General features: G+C 48.8%; 1 protein-coding gene across 1 annotated transcript in view; it reads left to right on the top strand.

Annotated features, from left to right (window-relative positions):
* col24a1 (collagen type XXIV alpha 1) overlaps positions 1 to 24096 on the top strand; it is a 445996-nt gene that overhangs the window by 272074 nt on the left and 149826 nt on the right. The gene's annotated exons all lie outside the window — the stretch shown is intronic.

Genomic DNA, 24096 nt, shown 5'->3' with positions numbered 1-24096 from the left:
ACAGCACTGACAGCACTGACACACAGTGACACACAGTGACACACAGTGACAGCACTGACACACAGTGACACACAGTGACACACAGTGACACACAGTGACACACAGTGACACACAGTGACAGCACTGACACACAGTGACACACAGTGACAGCACTGACACACAGTGACAGCACTGACACACAGTGACACACAGTGACACACAGTGACACACAGTGACACACAGTGACACACAATGACAGCACTGACACACAGTGACACACAGTGACACACACTGACACACAGTGACACACAGTGACAGCACTGACACACAGTGACAGCACTGACACACAGTGACACACAGTGACAGCACTGACACACAGTGACACACACTGACACACAGTGACACACAGTGACACACAGTGACAGCACTGACACACAGTGACACACAGTGACACACAGTGACAGCACTGACACACAGTGACACACAGTGACAGCACTGACACACAGTGACACACAGTGACACACAGTGACACACAGTGACACACAGTGACAGCACTGACACACAGTGACACACAGTGACACACAGTGACACACAGTGACACACAGTGACACACAGTGACAGCACTGACACACAGTGACAGCACTGACACACAGTGACACACAGTGACACACAGTGACACACAGTGACACACAGTGACACACAGTGACAGCACTGACACACAGTGACACACAGTGACAGCACTGACACACAGTGACACACAGTGACACACAGTGACAGCACTGACACACAGTGACACATACTGACACACAGTGACACACAGTGACACACAGTGACAGCACTGACACACAGTGACACACAGTGACACACAGTGACACACAGTGACACACAGTGACAGCACTGACACACAGTGACACACAGTGACAGCACTGACACACAGTGACACACAGTGACACACAGTGACACACAGTGACACACAGTGACAGCACTGACACACAGTGACACACAGTGACAGCACTGACACACAGTGACACACAGTGACACACAGTGACAGCACTGACACACAGTGACACACAGTGACAGCACTGACACACAGTGACAGCACTGACACACAGTGACACACAGTGACACACAGTGACACACAGTGACACACAGTGACAGCACTGACACACAGTGACACACAGTGACAGCACTGACACACAGTGACACATACTGACACACAGTGACACACAGTGACACACAGTGACAGCACTGACACACAGTGACACACAGTGACACACAGTGACACACAGTGACAGCACTGACACACAGTGACACACAGTGACAGCACTGACACACAGTGACACACAGTGACAGCACTGACACACAGTGACACACAGTGACACACAGTGACACACAGTGACACACAGTGACAGCACTGACACACAGTGACACACAGTGACAGCACTGACACACAGTGACACACAGTGACACACAGTGACAGCACTGACACACACTGACACACAGTGACACACAGTGACACACAGTGACACACAGTGACAGCACTGACACACAGTGACACATACTGACACACAGTGACACACAGTGACACACAGTGACGCACTGACACACACTGACACACACTGACACACAGTGACACACAGTGACACATACTGACACACAGTGACACACAGTGACACACAGTGACAGCACTGACACACAGTGACACACAGTGACAGCACTGACACACAGTGACACATACTGACACACAGTGACACACAGTGACACACAGTGACAGCACTGACACACAGTGACACACAGTGACACACAGTGACACACAGTGACAGCACTGACACACAGTGACACACAGTGACAGCACTGACACACAGTGACACACAGTGACAGCACTGACACACAGTGACACACAGTGACACACAGTGACACACAGTGACAGCACTGACACACAGTGACACACAGTGACAGCACTGACACACAGTGACACACAGTGACACACAGTGACACACAGTGACAGCACTGACACACAGTGACACACAGTGACAGCACTGACACACAGTGACACACAGTGACAGCACTGACACACAGTGACACACAGTGACAGCACTGACACACAGTGACACACAGTGACACACAGTGACAGCACTGACACACACTGACACACAGTGACACACAGTGACACACAGTGACACACAGTGACAGCACTGACACACAGTGACACATACTGACACACAGTGACACACAGTGACACACAGTGACGCACTGACACACACTGACACACACTGACACACAGTGACACACAGTGACACATACTGACACACAGTGACACACAGTGACACACAGTGACGCACTGACACACAGTGACACACAGTGACACACAGTGACACACAGTGACACACAGTGGCAGCACTGACACACAGGGACACACAGTGACACACAGTGACACACAGTGACAGCACTGACACACAGTGACACACAGTGACACACAGTGACAGCACTGACACACAGTGACACACAGTGACACACAGTGACACACAGTGACACACAGTGACAGCACTGACACACAGTGACACACAGTGACACACAGTGACACACAGTGACACACAGTGACAGCACTGACACACAGTGACACACAGTGACAGCACTGACACACACTGACACACAGTGACACACAGTGACAGCACTGACACACAGTGACACACAGTGACACACAGTGACACACAGTGACAGCACTGACACACACTGACACACAGTGACACACAGTGACAGCACTGACACACAGTGACACACACTGACACACAGTGACACACAGTGACAGCACTGACACACAGTGACACACAGTGACACACAGTGACACACACTGACAGCACTGACACACAATGACACACAGTGACACACAGTGACACACAGTGACAGCACTGACACACAGTGACACACAGTGACACACAGTGACACACAGTGACACACAGTGACAGCACTGACACACAGTGACACACAGTGACACACAGTGACACACAGTGACAGCACTGACACACAGTGACACACAGTGACACACAGTGACACACAGTGACACACAGTGACAGCACTGACACACAGTGACACACAGTGACACACAGTGACAGCACTGACACACAGTGACACACAGTGACAGCACTGACACACAGTGACACACAGTGACAGCACTGACACACAGTGACACACAGTGACACACAGTGACAGCACTGACACACAGTGACACACAGTGACACACAATGACAGCACTGACACACAGTGACACACAGTGACACACAGTGACACACAGTGACACACAGTGACAGCACTGACACACAGTGACACACAGTGACACACAGTGACAGCACTGACACACAGTGACACACAGTGACAGCACTGACACACAGTGACACACAGTGACACACACTGACACACAGTGACACACAGTGACACACAGTGACACACAGTGACAGCACTGACACACAGTGACAGCACTGACACACAGTGACACACAGTGACACACAGTGACACACAGTGACACACACTGACACACAGTGACAGCACTGACACACAGTGACACACAGTGACACACAGTGACACACAGTGACAGCACTGACACACAGTGACAGCACTGACACACAGTGACACACAGTGACACACAGTGACACACAGTGACACACAGTGACAGCACTGACACACAATGACACACAGTGACACACAGTGACACACAGTGACACACAGTGACAGCACTGACACACAGTGACACACAGTGACAGCACTGACACACAGTGACACACAGTGACAGCACTGACACACAGTGACACACAGTGACACACAGTGACACACAGTGACAGCACTGACACACAGTGACACACAGTGACACACAGTGACACACAGTGACACACAGTGACAGCACTGACACACAGTGACACACAGTGACACACAGTGACACACAGTGACAGCACTGACACACAGTGACACACAGTGACACACAGTGACACACAGTGACACACAGTGACAGCACTGACACACAGTGACACACAGTGACAGCACTGACACACAGTGACACACAGTGACACACAGTGACACACAGTGACAGCACTGACACACAGTGACACACAGTGACACACAGTGACACACAGTGACAGCACTGACACACAATGACACACAGTGACAGCACTGACACACAGTGACACACAGTGACACACAGTGACACACAGTGACACACAGTGACAGCACTGACACACAATGACACACAGTGACACACAGTGACACACAGTGACACACAGTGACACACAATGACAGCACTGACACACAGTGACACACAATGACACACAGTGACAGCACTGACACACAGTGACACACAGTGACACACAGTGACACACAGTGACAGCACTGACACACAGTGACACACAGTGACACACAGTGACACACAGTGACAGCACTGACACACAATGACACACAGTGACACACAGTGACACACAGTGACACACAGTGACAGCACTGACACACAGTGACACACAGTGACACACAGTGACAGCACTGACACACAGTGACACACAGTGACACACAGTGACACACAATGACAGCACTGACACACAGTGACACACAATGACACACAGTGACAGCACTGACACACAGTGACACACAGTGACACACAGTGACACACAGTGACAGCACTGACACACAGTGACACACAGTGACACACAGTGACACACAGGGACACACAGTGACACACAGTGACAGCACTGACACACAGTGACACACAGTGACACACAATGACACACAGTGACAGCACTGACACACAGTGACACACAGTGACACACAGTGACAGCACTGACACACAGTGACACACAGTGACACACAGTGACACACAGTGACAGCACTGACACACAGTGACACACAGTGACACACAGTGACAGCACTGACACACAGTGACACACAGTGACACACAGTGACACACAATGACACACAGTGACAGCACTGACACACAGTGACACACAGTGACACACAGTGACACACAGTGACACACAGTGACAGCACTGACACACAGTGACACACAGTGACACACAGTGACACACAGTGACACACAATGACAGCACTGACACACAGTGACACACAGTGACACACAGTGACACACAATGACACACAGTGACACACAATGACAGCACTGACACACAGTGACACACAGTGACACACAGTGACACACAGTGACACACAGTGACACACAATGACAGCACTGACACACAGTGACACACAGTGACACACAGTGACACACAATGACACACAGTGACACACAGTGACAGCACTGACACACAGTGACACACAGTGACACACAGTGACACACAATGACAGCACTGACACACAGTGACACACAGTGACACACAGTGACACACAATGACACACAGTGACACACAGTGACAGCACTGACACACAGTGACACACAGTGACAGCACTGACACACAATGACAGCACTGACACACAGTGACACACAGTGACACACAATGACACACAGTGACAGCACTGACACACAGTGACACACAGTGACAGCACTGACACACAGTGACACACAGTGACACACAGTGACAGCACTGACACACAGTGACACACAGTGACACACAGTGACACACAGTGACACACAATGACACACAGTGACAGCACTGACACACAGTGACACACAGTGACACACAGTGACAGCACTGACACACAGTGACACACAGTGACAGCACTGACACACAGTGACACACAGTGACACACAGTGACACACAATGACACACAGTGACACACAGTGACAGCACTGACACACAGTGACACACAGTGACACACAGTGACACACAGTGACACACAGTGACACACAGTGACAGCACTGACACACAGTGACAGCACTGACACACAGTGACACACAGTGACAGCACTGACACACAGTGACACACAGTGACACACAGTGACACACAATGACACACAGTGACACACAGTGACAGCACTGACACACAGTGACACACAGTGACACACAGTGACACACACTGACACACAGTGACACACAGTGACACACAGTGACACACAGTGACAGCACTGACACACAGTGACACACAGTGACAGCACTGACACACAGTGACACACAGTGACACACAATGACACACAGTGACACACAGTGACAGCACTGACACACAGTGACACACAGTGACACACAGTGACACACAGTGACACACACTGACACACAGTGACACACAGTGACACACAGTGACAGCACTGACACACAGTGACACACAGTGACACACAGTGACACACAGTGACACACATGACACACAGTGGCACACAGTGACACACAGTGACAGCACTGACACACAGTGACACACAGTGACAGCACTGACACACAGTGACACACAGTGACACACAGTGACAGCACTGACACGCAGTGACACACAGTGACACACAGTGACACACAGTGACACACAGTGACAGCACTGACACACAGTGACAGCACTGACACACAGTGACACACAGTGACACACAGTGACAGCACTGACACGCAGTGACACACAGTGACACACAGTGACACACAGTGACACACAGTGACACACAGTGACAGCACTGACACACAGTGACAGCACTGACACACAGTGACACACAGTGACACACAGTGACAGCACTGACACACAGTGACACACAGTGACACACAGTGACAGCACTGACACACAGTGACACACAGTGACACACAGTGACACACAGTGACACACACTGACACACAGTGACACACAGTGACACACAGTGACAGCACTGACACACAGTGACACACAGTGACACACAGTGACAGCACTGACACACAGTGACACACAGTGACACACAGTGACAGCACTGACACGCAGTGACACACAGTGACACACAGTGACACACAGTGACACACAGTGACAGCACTGACACACAGTGACAGCACTGACACACAGTGACACACAGTGACACACAGTGACAGCACTGACACACAGTGACACACAGTGACACACAGTGACACACAGTGACACACAGTGACAGCACTGACACACAGTGACACACAGTGACAGCACTGACACACAGTGACACACAGTGACACACAGTGACAGCACTGCCACACAGTGACACACAGTGACACACACTGACACACAGTGACACACACTGACACACAGTGACACACAGTGACACACAGTGACACACAGTGACACACAGTGACAGCACTGACACACAGTGACACACAGTGACAGCACTGACACACAGTGACACACAGTGACACATACTGACACACAGTGACAGCACTGACACACAGTGACACACAGTGACACACAGTGACACACAGTGACAGCACTGACACACAGTGACACACAGTGACAGCACTGACACACAGTGACACACAGTGACACACAGTGACACACAGTGACAGCACTGACACACACTGACACACAGTGACAGCACTGACACACAGTGACACACAGTGACAGCACTGACACACAGTGACACACAGTGACACACAGTGACAGCACTGACACACAGTGACAGCACTGACACACAGTGACACACAGTGACACACAGTGACACACAGTGACAGCACTGACACACAGTGACACACAGTGACACACAGTGACACACAGTGACACACAGTGACACACAGTGACAGCACTGACACACAGTGACAGCACTGACACACAGTGACACACAGTGACACACAGTGACACACAGTGACAGCACTGACACACAGTGACACACAGTGACACACAGTGACACACAGTGACACACAGTGACAGCACTGACACACAGTGACACACAGTGACACACAGTGACACACAGTGACAGCACTGACACACAGTGACACACACTGACACACAGTGACACACAGTGACACACAGTGACACACAGTGACACACAGTGACAGCACTGACACACAGTGACACACAGTGACAGCACTGACACACAGTGACACACAGTGACACACAGTGACACACAGTGACACACACTGACAGCACTGACACACAGTGACACACAGTGACACACAGTGACACACAGTGACAGCACTGACACACACTGACACACAGTGACACACACTGACACACAGTGACACACAGTGACACACAGTGACACACAGTGACACACAGTGACAGCACTGACACACAGTGACACACAGTGACAGCACTGACACACAGTGACACACAGTGACACACAGTGACAGCACTGACACACAGTGACACACAGTGACACACAGTGACACACAGTGACACACAGTGACAGCACTGACACACAGTGACAGCACTGACACACAGTGACACACAGTGACACACAGTGACAGCACTGACACACAGTGACACACAGTGACACACAGTGACAGCACTGACACACAGTGACACACACTGACACACAGTGACACACAGTGACACACAGTGACACACAGTGACACACAGTGACAGCACTGACACACAGTGACACACAGTGACAGCACTGACACACAGTGACACACAGTGACACACAGTGACACACAGTGACACACAGTGACACACACTGACAGCACTGACACACAGTGACACACAGTGACACACAGTGACACACAGTGACAGCACTGACACACACTGACACACAGTGACACACACTGACACACAGTGACACACAGTGACACACAGTGACACACAGTGACACACAGTGACAGCACTGACACACAGTGACACACAGTGACAGCACTGACACACAGTGACACACAGTGACACACAGTGACACACAGTGACACACACTGACAGCACTGACACACAGTGACACACAGTGACACACAGTGACACACAGTGACACACAGTGACACACAGTGACACACAGTGACACACAGTGACAGCACTGACACACAGTGACACACAGTGACACACAGTGACACACAGTGACACACAGTGACAGCACTGACACACAGTGACACACAGTGACACACAGTGACAGCACTGACACACAGTGACACACAGTGACACACAGTGACACACAGTGACAGCACTGACACACAGTGACACACAGGGACACACAGTGACACACAGTGACAGCACTGACACACAGTGACACACAGTGACACACAGTGACACACAGTGACAGCACTGACACACAGTGACACACAGTGACACACAGTGACAGCACTGACACACAGTGACACACAGTGACACACAGTGACACACAGTGACAGCACTGACACACAGTGACACACAGTGACACACAGTGACAGCACTGACACACAGTGACACACAGTGACACACAGTGACAGCACTGACACACAGTGACACACAGTGACACACAGTGACAGCACTGACACACAGTGACACACAGTGACACACAGTGACACACAGTGACAGCACTGACACACAGTGACACACAGTGACACACAGTGACACCACTGACACACAGTGACACACAGTGACACACAATGACAGCACTGACACACAGTGACACACAGTGACAGCACTGACACACAGTGACACACAGTGACACACAGTGACACACAATGACAGCACTGACACACAGTGACACACAGTGACACACACTGACACACAGTGACACACACTGACACACAGTGACACACACTGACACACAGTGACACACAGTGACAGCACTGACACACAGTGACACACAGTGACACACAGTGACACACAGTGACACACAATGACACACACTGACACACAGTGACACACAGTGACAGCACTGACACACAGTGACACACAGTGACACACAGTGACACACAGTGACAGCACTGACACACAGTGACACACAGTGACACACAGTGACACACAATGACAGCACTGACACACACTGACACACAGTGACACACAATGACACACAGTGACACACACTGACACACAGTGACACACAGTGACAGCACTGACACACAGTGACACACAGTGACACACAGTGACACACAGTGACACACAGTGACACACAATGACAGCACTGACACACAGTGACACACAGTGACAGCACTGACACACAGTGACACACAGTGACACACAGTGACACACAGTGACACACAATGACAGCACTGACACACAGTGACACACAGTGACACACAGTGACACACAATGACAGCACTGACACACACTGACACACAGTGACACACAGTGACACACAGTGACACACACTGACACACAGTGACACACAGTGACACACAGTGACACACACTGACACGCAGTGACACACAGTGACACACAGTGACACACACTGACACACAGTGACACACAGTGACACACAGTGACACACAGTGACAGCACTGACACACAGTGACACACAGTGACACACAGTGACACACAGTGACAGCACTGACACACAGTGACACACAGTGACACACAATGACAGCACTGACACACAGTGACACACAGTGACACACAGTGACAGCACTGACACACAGTGACACACAGTGACACACAGTGACACACAGTGACAGCACTGACACACAGTGACACACACTGACACACACTGACACACAGTGACACACAGTGACACACACTGACACACAGTGACACACACTGACACACAGTGACACACAGTGACACACAGTGACACACAGTGACACACAGTGACAGCACTGACACACAGTGACACACAATGACACACAGTGACACACAGTGACACACAGTGACAGCACTGACACACAGTGACACACAGTGACACACAGTGACAGCACTGACACACAGTGACACACAATGACACACACTGACACACAGTGACACACAGTGACACACAGTGACACACAGTGACACACAATGACAGCACTGACACACAGTGACACACAGTGACACACAGTGACACACAATGACAGCACTGACACACAGTGACACACAGTGACACACAGTGACAGCACTGACACACAATGACACACAGTGACACACACTGACACACAGTGACACACAGTGACACACAGTGACACACAGTGACAGCACTGACACACAGTGACACACACTGACACACAGTGACAGCACTGACACACAATGACACACAGTGACACACACTGACACACAATGACACACAGTGACACACAGTGACACACAATGACAGCACTGACACACAGTGACACACAGTGACAGCACTGACACACAGTGACACACAGTGACACACAGTGACACACAGTGACAGCACTGACACACAGTGACACACAGTGACAGCACTGACACACAGTGACACACACTGACACACAGTGACAGCACTGACACACAATGACACACAGTGACACACACTGACACACAGTGACACACAGTGACACACAGTGACAGCACTGACACACACTGACACACAGTGACACACAGTGACACACAATGACAGCACTGACACACAGTGACACACAGTGACAGCACTGACACACAGTGACACACACTGACACACAGTGACACACAGTGACACACAGTGACACACAGTGACAGCACTGACACACAGTGACACACAGTGACACACAATGACACACAGTGACAGCACTGACACACAATGACACACAGTGACACACAGTGACACACAGTGACAGCACTGACACACAGTGACACACAGTGACACACAGTGACAGCACTGACACACAGTGACACACAGTGACACACAGTGACACACAGTGACAGCACTGACACACAGTGACACAACTGACACACAGTGACACACAGTGACAGCACTGACACACAGTGACACACAGTGACACACAGTGACACACAGTGACAGCACTGACACACAGTGACACACAGTGACACACAGTGACACACAGTGACAGCACTGACACACAGTGACACATACTGACACACAGTGACACACAGTGACACACAGTGACGCACTGACACACACTGACACACACTGACACACAGTGACACACAGTGACACATACTGACACACAGTGACACACAGTGACACACAGTGACGCACTGACACACACTGACACACACTGACACACAGTGACACACAGTGACACACAGTGGCAGCACTGACACACAGGGACACACAGTGACACACAGTGATAGCACTGACACACAGTGACACACAGTGATAGCACTGACACACAGTGACACACAGTGACACACAGTGGTTAGCACTGCTGCCTCACAGCGCCAGGGACCCGGGTTTGATTTCCGGCTTGGGTCAGTGGCTGTGTGGAATTTGCACATTCTCCCCATGTCTGCGTGGGTTTCCTCCGGGTGCTCCGGTTTCCTCCCACAGTCTGAAAGATATGCGGGTTAGGTGGATTGGCCGTGCTAAATTGTCCCTTAGTGTCAGCGGGTCCTAGCTAAGGTAAATGCATGGGGTTATGGGGATAGGGCCTGTGTGGGATTGGTGTCAGTGCAGACCCGATGGGCTGAATGGCCTCCTTCTGCACTGTAGGGATTCTATGATTCCCTGTCACCAGGTTGAAATCCAGGAATTCCCTCCCTAACAGCACTGTGGATGTACCTACACCACAAGGACTTCAGTGGTTCAAGAAAAGTATTTACCTCCTCAAGGTTATTCGGAACGGACAATAAATACTAGCCAAGAAAGTGACTCCAATGTCCCAGGATTGAATAAAGAGGCTATTAAAATATACACTATGCACCAATCAGTGGAGTAACAAGCAGGCAACCTCAGAAAAGGAATTTTGAGATAATTGATTTATTGTTTTTGTGACAAAAATCTGGATGGTTAAATGAAACTGTAGGACGGCTCATCAAGTCTGTTGTGCCAGTAAATAAGATCATGGCTGATCAAATATAATTCTGAACTCATAAGAATAATAAGAACTGGGATCAGGTCGAAGCTCTGCAGTCCTGCCACAACCAGTCAAGGGTGGTGGTGGACAATTAAACAACTCGAGGCAGAACCCTTCAGAGTATTGATAGGCAGAGGGATCTGGGTGTACAGGTACACAGGTCACTGAAAGTGGCAATGCAGGTGGAGAAGGTAGTCAAGAAGGCATACGGCATGCTTGCCTTCATCAGCCAGGGCATTGAGTTTAAAAATTGGCAAGTCATGTTGCAGCTTTATAGAACCTTAGTTAGGCCGCACTTGGAATATAGGGCCTGATTTTACCATTCTGAGTCTAAGTGCCGAATCTGGGCGTCAAATAGATCCGCGCCCGGAATCCTCTTTCCAGCACGCCCATACGCTTTTTGCCGGCTCCGGTCCGATTCGTGCTGTGGGCGGGGTTTAGCGCTGCCGGACCAATTGGAGCTCTGAACTGCGCATGCGCAGTTTGAAAAAAAATCCAAAGCAGCGCGTCCGGGCGGGGAGGAAACAGCAGAGAGAGCGGCTCCCTGACCCAGACCATCTGGGGGAGGGGGGGTGTGACGCGTCCATCTGGCTCACCAAGTCAGTTACAATACTGTGTTCAGCATCTACTGAACCATCTTGGATACAAAGGATAATGGCATTAGGGTTCTGCATGTAAGCCTTGCTTATGCTAAAAATTATATCCTTGGTGTCGGCAGCCATTCCTGATGTTACAGTACTGATAACACCAGGAAGATCGACAAGTACCATTCATTATCCTTTGTATCCAAGATGGTTCAGTAGATGCTGAACGCAGTATTGTAACTGACTTGGGGAGCCAGATGGACCCACAAGGCAGAAGGACCATCTTTGTGTTGACCAAAGTGGATCTAGCTGAGGAACATACAGCTTATCTTGCTAACGGAAGGATGGTGGAGGGAGACCAGCGATCGAGGTAGGTTGGGGGTGTGCTCTGCCGAGGGGGGCCTTCCTCCCAGGGGGGTCTGATCCTGCGGAGGGGGGGGCCTGCTGGGGGGCCTGCCTCCCAGGGGAGTCTGATCCCGGGTCCCCGGAAGGGTAGGGGGTTTTAGTTCAGTCGGGCAGCATGGTCGGTGCAGGCTTGGAGGGCCAAAGGGCCTGTTCCTGTGCTGTAATTTTCTTTGTTCATTATCCTTTGTATCCAAGGAAGTTCTAACTCACTGGAGGAGGAGGCTCCACAAATATCCCCATCCTCAATGATGGAGGAGCCCAGCGCATCAGTGCAAAAGATAAGACTGAAGCATTCGCAGCAATCTTCAGCCAGAAGTGCCGAGTGGATGATCCATCTCGGCCTCCTCCTGATGTCAGTCTTCAGCCAAATGGCGAAGGCACTGGATACTGCAAAGGCCTGAATATATTCCGGCAATAGTACTGAGGACTTGTGCTCCAGAAGTAATTGACTCTTCCACCCTGGGAAAAAGCTTCTGACTATCCACTCTGTCCATGCCTCTCATAATCTTGTAGACTTCTATCAGGTCTCCCCTCAACCTCCGTCGTTCCAGTGAGAACAAACCAAGTTTCTCCAACCTCTCCTCATAGCTAATGCCCTCCATACCAGGCAACATCCTGATAAATCTTTTCTGTACCCTCTCCAAAGCCTCCACATCTTTCTGGTAGTGTGGCGACCAGAATTGAACACTATATTCCAAGTGTGGCCTAACTAAGGTTCTATAAAGCTGCAACATGATTTGCCAATTTTTAAACTCAATACCCCGGGCTGATGAAGGCAAGCATGCCGTATGCCTTCTTGACTACCTTCTCCACCTGCATTGCCACTTTCAGTGACCTGTGCACCTGTACACCCAGATCCCTCTGCCTATCCGAATACTCTTAAGGGTTCTGCCATTTACTGTATATACAGTGAGGATATAACGATTACTCAGCAATAACCTGCTCAGTGATGCCCAGTTTGGGTTTTGCCAGGGTCACTCAGCTCCTGACCTCATTACAGCCTTGATTCAAACATGAACAAAAGAGCTGAATTCCAGAGGTGAGGTGAGAGTGACAACTGGTTAGACCCCACTTGGAGTACTGCGCACAGTTCTGGTCACCTCATTACAGGAAAGATGTTGAAGCCATTGAAAGGGTGCAGAGGAGATTTACAAGGATGTTGCCTGGATTGGGGGGCATGCCTTATGAGGATAGGTTGAGGGAGCTTGGTCTCTTCTCCCTGGAGAGACGAAGGATGAGAGGTGACCTGATAGAGGTTTACAAGATGTTGAGAGGTCTGGATAGGGTAGACTCTCAGAGGCTATTTCCAAGGGCTGAAATGGTTGCTACGAGAGGACACAGGTTTAAGGTGCTGGGGGGTAGGTACAGAGGAGATGTCAGGGGTAGGTTTTTCACTCAGAGGGTGGTGGGTGAGTGGAATCGGCTGACGTCGGTGGTGGTGGAGGCAAACTCGTTGGGGTCTTTTAAGAGACTTCTGGATGAGTACATGGGATTTAATGGGATTGAGGGCTATAGATAGGCCTAGAGGTGGGGATGTGATCGGCGCAACTTGTGGGCCGAAGGGCCTGTTTGTGCTGTGGCTTTCTATGTTCTATGTTCTAACCCTTGACATCAAGGCCGCATTCGACCGAGTGTGGCATCAAGGGGCCCAAGCAAAACAATGGGAATCCTAGGAAAACCTTCCGCTGGTTAGAGTCGTACCTGGTACATAGGAAGATGGTTGTGGTGGTTGGAGGTCATTCATCTCAGCTCCAGGACATCTCTGCAGGAGTTCCTCAGGGTTAGTGTCCTAGGCCCAACAATCTTCAGCTGCTTCATCAATCATAACATCAGAAGTGGAGATGTTCGCCAATGATCGCAACTCCTCAGATACTGAAGCAGCCCATGTTGAAATGCAGCAAGATCTGGACAATATCCAGGCTTGGGCTGACAAGTGGCAAATAACATTCACGCCACACAAATGCCAGACATAGAACATAGAACATAGAACATAGAACATTACAGCACAGAACAGGCCCTTCGGCCCACGATGTTGTGCCGACCTTCATCTGAAACCAAGATCAAGCTATCCCACTCCCTACCATCCTGGTGTGCTCCATGTGCCTATCCAATAACCGCTTAAATGTTCCTAAAGTGTCTGACTCCACTATCACTGCAGGCAGTCCATTCCACACCCCAACCACTCTCTGCGTGAAGAACCTACCTCTGATATCCTTCCTATATCTCCCACCATGAACCCTATAGTTATGCCCCCTTGTAATAGCTCCATCCACCCGAGGAAATAGTCTTTGAACGTTCACTCGATCTATCCCCTTCATCATTTTATAAACCTCTATTAAGTCTCCCCTCAATCTCCTCCGCTCCAGAGAGAACAGCCCCAGCTCCCTCAACCTTTCCTCATAAGACCGACACTCCAAACCAGGCAGCATCCTGGTAAATCTCCTCTGCACTCTTTCCAGCGCTTCCACATCCTTCTTATAGTGAGGTGACCAGAACTGCACGCAATATTCCAAATGCGGTCTCACCAAGGTCCTGTACAGTTGCAGCATAACCCCACAGCTCTTAAACTCCAACCCCCTGTTAATAAAAGCTAACACACTATATGCCTTCTTCACAGCTCTATCCACTTGAGTGGCAACCTTTAGAGATCTGTGGATATGGACCCCAAGATCTCTCTGTTCCTCCACAGTCTTCAGAACCCTACCTTTGACCCTGTAATCCACATTTAAATTAGTCCTACCAAAATGAATCACCTCACATTTATCAGGGTTAAACTCCATTTGCCATTTTTCAGCCCAGCTTTGCATCCTATCTATGTCTCTTTGCAGCCTACAACAGCCCTCCACCTCATCCACTACTCCACCAATCTTGGTGTCATCAGCAAATTTACTGATCCACCCTTCAGCCCCCTCCTCTAAGTCATTAATAAAAATCACAAAGAGCAGAGGACCAAGCACCGATCCCTACGGCACTCCGCTAGCAACCTGCCTCCAGTCCGAAGATTTTCCATCCACCACCACCCTCTGTCTTCGATCAGATAGCCAGTTACCTATCCAATCGGCCAACTTTCCCTCTATCCCACACCTCCTTACTTTCATCATAAGCCGACCATGGGGGACCTTATCAAACGCCTTACTAAAATCCATGTATATGACATCAACCGCCCTACCTTCATCAACACACCTAGTTACCTCCTCAAAAAATTCTATCAAATTTGTGAGGCACGATTTGCCCTTCACAAATCCGTGCTGACTATCCCGGATTAATCCGCATCTTTCTAAATGGTCGTAAATCCCATCCCTAAGGACCTTTTCCATCAATTTACCAATCACTGAAGTCAGACTAACCGGTCTATAATTACCAGGGTCATTTCTATTCCCTTTCTTAAACAGAGGAACAACATTTGCCACTCTCCAGTCCTCTGGCACCATCCCCGTGGACAGCGAGGACCCAAAGATCAAAGCCAAAGGCTCTGCAATCTCATCCCTCGCCTCCCAAAGAATCCTAGGATACATTTCATCAGGCCCAGGGGACTTATCGACCTTCAGTTTATTCAAAACTGCCAATACATCCTCCCTCCGAACATCTATTTCCTCCAGCTTATTAGCCTGTAACACCTTCTCTTCCTGAAAAACATGACCCCTCTCCTTGGTGAACACTGAAGAAAAGTATTCATTCATCACCTCGCCTATCTCTACTGATTCCATACACAAGTTCCCACCACTGTCCTTGACCGGCCCTAACCTCACCCTGGTCATTCTTTTATTCCTCACATAAGAGTAAAAAGCCTTGGGGTTTTCCTTGATCCGACCCGCCAAGGACTTCTCATGTCCCCTCCTAGCTCTCCTCAGCCCCTTTTTCAGCTCATTCCTTGCTAACTTGTAACCCTCAATCGAGCCATCTGAACCTTGTTTCCTCATCCCTACATAAGCTTCCCTCTTCCTTTTCACAAGACATTCCACCTCTTTTGTGAACCACGGTTCCCTCACTCGGCCATTTCCTCCCTGCCTGACAGGGACATACCTATCAAGGACACCCAGTATTTGTTCCTTGAAAAAGTTCCACTTTTCATCAGTGCCTTTCCCTGACAGTTTCTGTTCCCATCTTATGCCCCCTAATTCTTGCCTAATCGCATCATAATTACCTCTCCCCCAATTGTAAGCCTTGCCCTGCCGTCCGGCCCTATCCCTCTCCATTGCAATAACAAAAGACACCGAATTGTGGTCACTATCTCCAAAGTTCTCTCCCACAACCAAATCTAACACTTGGCCCGGTTCATTTCCCAGTACCAAATCCAATGTGGCCTCACCCCTTGTCGGCCTATCCACATATTGTGTCAGGAAACCCTCCTGCACACACTGCACAAAAAGTGCCCCATCCAAACTATTCGACCTACAAAGGTTCCAATCAATATTTGGAAAGTTAAAGTCCCCCATGACAACTACCCTGTGACCCCCACACGTATCCATAATCTGCTTAGCAATTTCTTCCTCCACATCTCTATTACTATTTGGGGGCCTATAGTAAACTCCTAGCAACGTGACCGCTCCTTTCCTGTTTCTAACTGCAGCCCATATTACCTCAGTGTGCATATCCCCCTCAAAGTGCTTTTCCGCAGCCGTTAAACTATCCTTGATTAACAATGCTACTCCTCCACCTCTTTTACCAGCTTCCCTACACTTACTGAAACATCTATACCCCGGAACGTCCAACAACCATTCCTGTCCTTGTTCTACCCACGTCTCCGTAATGGCCACAACAGACAATTACCATCTCCAACCAGAGAGGATTAACCATCTCCCCTTGATATGCAATGATGTTACCATCGCTGAATCCCCCCACTATCAACATCCTGGGGGTTACCATTGACCAGAAACTGAACTGGACCCAGCCATATGAATACAGTGGCTACAAGAGCAGGTCAAAGGCCAGGAATTCTGTGGTGAGTAACTCACCTCCTGACCTCCCCAAAAGCCTGTCCACCGTCTGCAAGGCACAAGCCAGGAGTGTGATGGAATACTCCCCACTTGCCTGGAGAGGTGCAGCTCCAATAACACTCAAGAAGCTCGACAGCATCCAGGACAAAGCAGCCCGCTTGATTGCTACCCCTTCCACAGACATTCACTCCCTCCACCACCAATGAACAGTGGCAGCCGTGTGTACCATCTATAAGATGCATTGCAGGAACTCACCAAGGCTCCTTAGGCAGCACCTTCCAAACCCACGACCTCCACCATCTAGAAGGACAAGGACAGAAGATACCTGGGAACACCCCCACCTGGAGGTTCCCCTCCAAGTCACTCACCATTCTGACTTAGAAATGTATCGCTGTTCCTTCACTGTCACTGGATCAAAATCCTGGAATTATCTCTCTAACAGCACTGTGGGTGTACCTACACCTCAGGGACTGCAGCGGGTTCAAGAAGGCAGCTCACCACCACTTTCTGAAGGGCAATTAGGGATGGAAAATAAATGCCAGTGACACCCACATTCCGTGAATGAATAAAAAAAGGAACTCCTGGAATAAATGTACGGCACAAACCATTCTGGTTAATTCCTGGATCTGCTCGCTGCGCTTTTCTTGAAGAAATTGGTTGCAGATGTTCATCAAAGCCTGAAGTTTCCAGATAAATTGTGAAACCTCATATTTACTCATACCCGTCTTCTTAAAATTGGCAGAATGAATTCCAACAACGCAATATCTTAACAGTTAATTAACAATGGTCTGAGTAAACTCGAATGGGAATCTTGTCTTTTCCTGGAATGAGTTGGAAGGGCAACAGAGAATGAACTGTTCACAAAGTCTGAGATCCTTTGAGAGTACATCAAGCTGATAGTGGTTTTGAAGTTTAGTTGCCTTTACGAGATGCAGGAATTGATAATAGCCACATGGTGGCACCTAATACAGTGTGAAATGTTTCCACCTATGAGTACATGATTAATCTGGGTGTATGGTGGCAGAGAAATTCTGTTACCGGACTCATCATTCAGAGGTCTGATCTAAAGAACTTGAGACAGAGGTTCAAATCCCACCATGGTAGCTAGGGCAATTTCAATTATATTAAATTAAACCAAATAAACAGCTCGTGACAGTGGTGGTGGCCATGAAATTATTGGATTGTTGTAAACACCCAACTGGTTCACTAATGTCCTTTAGGGAAGGAAATCTGCCGTCCTTACCCAGTCTAACCTCCCTGTGACTCCAGAGCCACAGCAATGTGGCTGACTCTTAATTCCCGATAGAATGGCCAAGGAAGCCATTTATTTGTATTCAAAATGGTAGCTCACCATCACTTTCTCAAGGACAGTTGGGGATGGACACTAAATGCTGGCCTTAGCAGCAGTGCCCACACCTGTTCATGGGATGTGGGCATTGCTGGTTGGACCAGCATTTATTGCCCATCCCAGAGGACAATTAAGAGTCAATCCCATTACTGTGGATCTGGAGTCACATGTAGGCCAGACCAAGTAAAGACAGCAGATTTCCTTCCCTAAAGTATATTAGTGAACCAGATGGATGTTTACGACAATCAACAATGGTTTTATGGTCATCATTAGACTTTTAATTCCAGATTCTTATTGAATTCAAATGTCAGCATCTGCCAGGGTGGGATTCGAACCTTGGTCCCCAGAGCATTACCCTGGGTCTCTAGATTACTGGTGCAGCGACAATACCAATACGCTACTGCCTCCCCTAATGTAATGTCCATTAAGCCCATCCAGCTGTTCCGTTATTCAGTTAGGTCAGGGTTTATCTGCATCTTAACTCCACCCTGTGGACTTGGTGTAAAAATGATTTAGAAGAATGCTCCCATAACTGTGAGGTTATAACTATCAAGAAAGATTGAACAGGAAAGGGCGAGAACAGACTGAGGGCTGACCTGATGGAGTTGTTGTGATAATGTCCCCGCTGCTATTGTGATGTATTAGTGCTGAGCAGAGCAAGGGTGAGCATGGAACTGGAGACTAGCATGGGTATGATGTATAGAGTCACATGGTAAGAGACTGGTAGAAAAGTCTAAAAAGACACTCTGTAAGTAAGCAACCCAACTGCATGGAATCAGCATCACACATGCCAGTAACCTGGGATCGGTAAATGGTTTGAGGTTGGTGATAATCTGTTCATGCTTGAAGTTCCTCAACATCAAGACATCACCGTGCATCATATTGGAACAAGATGTGCAGAGATGGGATTGGCAGTGATGACCAATGCCAATAATACCATGGTGATTGGCGGCAGTGCTGAATGGCCGAGCAGGCTCGAAGGGCCGAATGGCCTACTCCTGCTTCTAGTTTCTATGTTTCTATGAAGGGTGACAGCTAAATGCATGAACCCAGAACAGTATCACAAGGTATGGAAAACTGAAGCCTAACTAGAAAGGCGTGTACCTAAGAAAAGAATTGAAAGAGCTTTGAGTGAGCCTTAGGAACGAGAAGCAGAAAAGACTGAGCTGAATGAAAGTGTTCATCAACTGGCAAAATGATTGGAAAATAAGATGGCAAATTGTGAAACAACTGGGAATGAAGATTCCGTTTGCGAAACGTAAACAGGCATCAAAAACATGGCGGAGGCCACAGAGAAAGAAAACTTGAGTCCACTCTAGGGATGAACAGAATTCACACTCCCCCTGGAAGGAACCAGACAGATCCACAGTGTCTGGTAAAAGCAGATGAGTTGTTCATGAAGAGAAATGCGATTCGAAGAAGCACAAAAAGTGAATCAAATGGAGGCAGTCAAGTCCCAGAAACACAGAGTGCAGTTATCATTCCACCAAATCTGACAGCCCCAAATGTGTAAGAATTCTCAATCTCCAAACTGACTGAACTTACTGGAAATGGGGAGCAGGGATGCGAGGTCAAACATTGTGTCGGAATACCCATTAGAAGGGAGGAAAGTTTTCCTTTGAAAAGAAAGGGGGATGTTGTGATATATGTGTGCATGTCATTGGAATGTAAAGGTGCTCAGCAGAGCAAGGCTTTACATGGGACTGGAGAATAGAATGGTTTGATGTATAAAGACACATTGCAAGTGTAGTTGATAGAACAGTTTCGAGGGACACTCTGTGGATCTGAGAATAATTTAAACAATCATATTTGCTTAACAATTGCTTTGAAATTCCTGGCAGTTGGGAAATGCTTGCATACAAAAGGAAGGATGTAACAAAGCTAGAATAACATAAAACCAGCCTGATAATTCTGCAAAGGAAAGCTGAAAGAGATTTGCATTTCCGATTGTAACTCTGAATTTCAAATCGAGTTCACCTACATTGAATTCCTTTGGAGTAAAGTGAGTTATACTTAACTCTGGCTCAGACATTTTACATCGTATAGCAGAGGCTTGTCTCCTGAGAATGAGAGCGAAGGAAGAATGAGGGATCAGACTGGGAACATTGACACATGCCCACATTCACTTATCCCTGTAGCTTTGTGCTGATTGAGATGAGGACCAAAGGAATACATTGTCCCCTTGCTCAAAGTTCTACTCAATATATTCAAACAAATCGACAAGCGACACTTAGTTTGATCACATCATTATAAAAGGAAGAATTGTCTGCAATGCAATGCCTTTCATAAGAATCATAAGAACTAGGAGCAGGAGTTGGCAATTCAGCCCCTTGAGCCTGCTCCGCCATTTAATATGATCATGGCTGACCTCACCTCAGCCTCAACTCCACCTACCCACCCTTCAGCCCTTCAAACCCTTACTGATTAAAAATCTGTCCACCCCTTCCTTAAATTTACTCAAAGTCCCAGCAACCACCGCACCCTGGGGTAGTGAATTCCACAGACTCACCACCCTTTGAGAGAAGTAACTTCTCCTCATCTCTGTTTTAAATCTGCTACCCTTTATCCTAAAACTATGACCTCTTGTTCATAAGAGGAAACAGCCTCTCCACATCTACTTTGTCAATCCCCCCTATCATCTCGTAGATCTCAATTCAATCTCCTCCCATTGTTCTAAACTCCAGGGAGTATCGGCCTAAACTGCCCAATCTCTTTTATGAAACAAACACGTCATCTCTGGAATCAATCCAGTGAACCTCCTCTGAACTGCCTCCAACACAACTACTCAAGTGAGGGGACCAAAACCGTACACAATATTCTGAGTGCGGTCTCACTAATGCTTTGTACAGGAGCAGCAACACTTTACTACTTTTATATTCCATTCCTTTAGCAATAAATGCCAACATTCCATTTGTCGTTCAGGATGCTGGAAGCAGATTTAATTACCAAAAAGGGGTACACTTGAAATTGAAACTTTGTGAGACTACGCCGGGGAGGGCTAGCAGCACTTTTAAAGATGGCCCAAACGATCTCCACCAAGGCTGCCTAATTCAATGCCTGTAATCTCTGCTTAGGTTGCACTGGGATTCACATGGGGGATGATTAAACAATCTCTTATCAGTAAAGTTAAAATAAAAAGAAAAGCTTTGTGGATGATGTTTGGAAATAATTTGTATATTCCGCACACATGTGTACCATGGTGTTTATGTTACGGTTTAAAATAGAGGGGTTGGCAATTAAATACTTCCAGATCTTTCTCAAATGCTTCCAGATCTTTGAATACTTTGAAAAGCATCTTATACATTCGAGCTGGGTAAATGCTGCACTCGGGTTTTAGCTGCCGAGGTTGGCCCTTTGTGTCAGAAATTCCTTTCTCATTTCCACTGTGAACACGGAGGTTGACTCAAGTCAGAGGGAGGGCAGTCGGGGGTTGTTTTTGAGCAGAGTTACTGGTGGTCCAGGAGTGGTGAGTATCAGCCTGTTCATTCATACTCTGGGTTAGCAGGACCGCAGTCTAGGCAGAAACCCTACAGTGCAGAAGGAGGCCATTCGGCCCATCAAGTCTGCACCGACCGCAATCCCACCCAGGCCCTACCCCCACATATTTACCCGCTAATCCCTCTAACCTCCGCATCTCAGGACTCTAAGGGGCAATTTTTAACCATGGCCAATCAACCTAACCCGCACATCTTTGGACTGTGGGAGGAAACCGGAGCACCGGAGGAAACCCACGCAGACACAAGGAGAATGTGCAAACTCCACACAGACAGTGACCCAAGCCGGGAATCGAACCCAGGTCCCTGGAGCTATGAAGCAGCAGTGCTAACCACTGTGCTACCGTCCTCGCCCGTGGCTGGGATTCTCCGACCTCCCCCATGGCTGGGATTCTCCCACCTCGCCCGTGGCTGGGATTCTCCCACCTCGCCCGTGGCTGGGATTCTCCCACCTCGCCCGTGGCTGGGATTCTCCCACCTCGCCCGTGGCTGGGATTCTCCGACCTCCCCCATGGCTGGGATTCTCCGGTCCCGCTGCGGTGAATGGAATTTTGGCTGGGTGCTAAATTCTCCGTTCTCGCTGGCAGCGGTAGTAGGGCGTGCGAACCGGAGAACTCTGGCCATTGTTTCTCTCTCTCCCTCTATCCTACCAAATCCCTAAGGCACTCCAATT

The sequence above is a fragment of the Mustelus asterias genome, chromosome 8 (genome assembly GCF_964213995.1).
Source record: "Mustelus asterias chromosome 8, sMusAst1.hap1.1, whole genome shotgun sequence".
Classification (NCBI taxonomy): domain Eukaryota; kingdom Metazoa; phylum Chordata; class Chondrichthyes; order Carcharhiniformes; family Triakidae; genus Mustelus; species Mustelus asterias.
The sequence above is the reverse complement of the archived record's forward strand: the minus strand, read 5'-3'. Positions and strand labels throughout refer to the sequence as shown.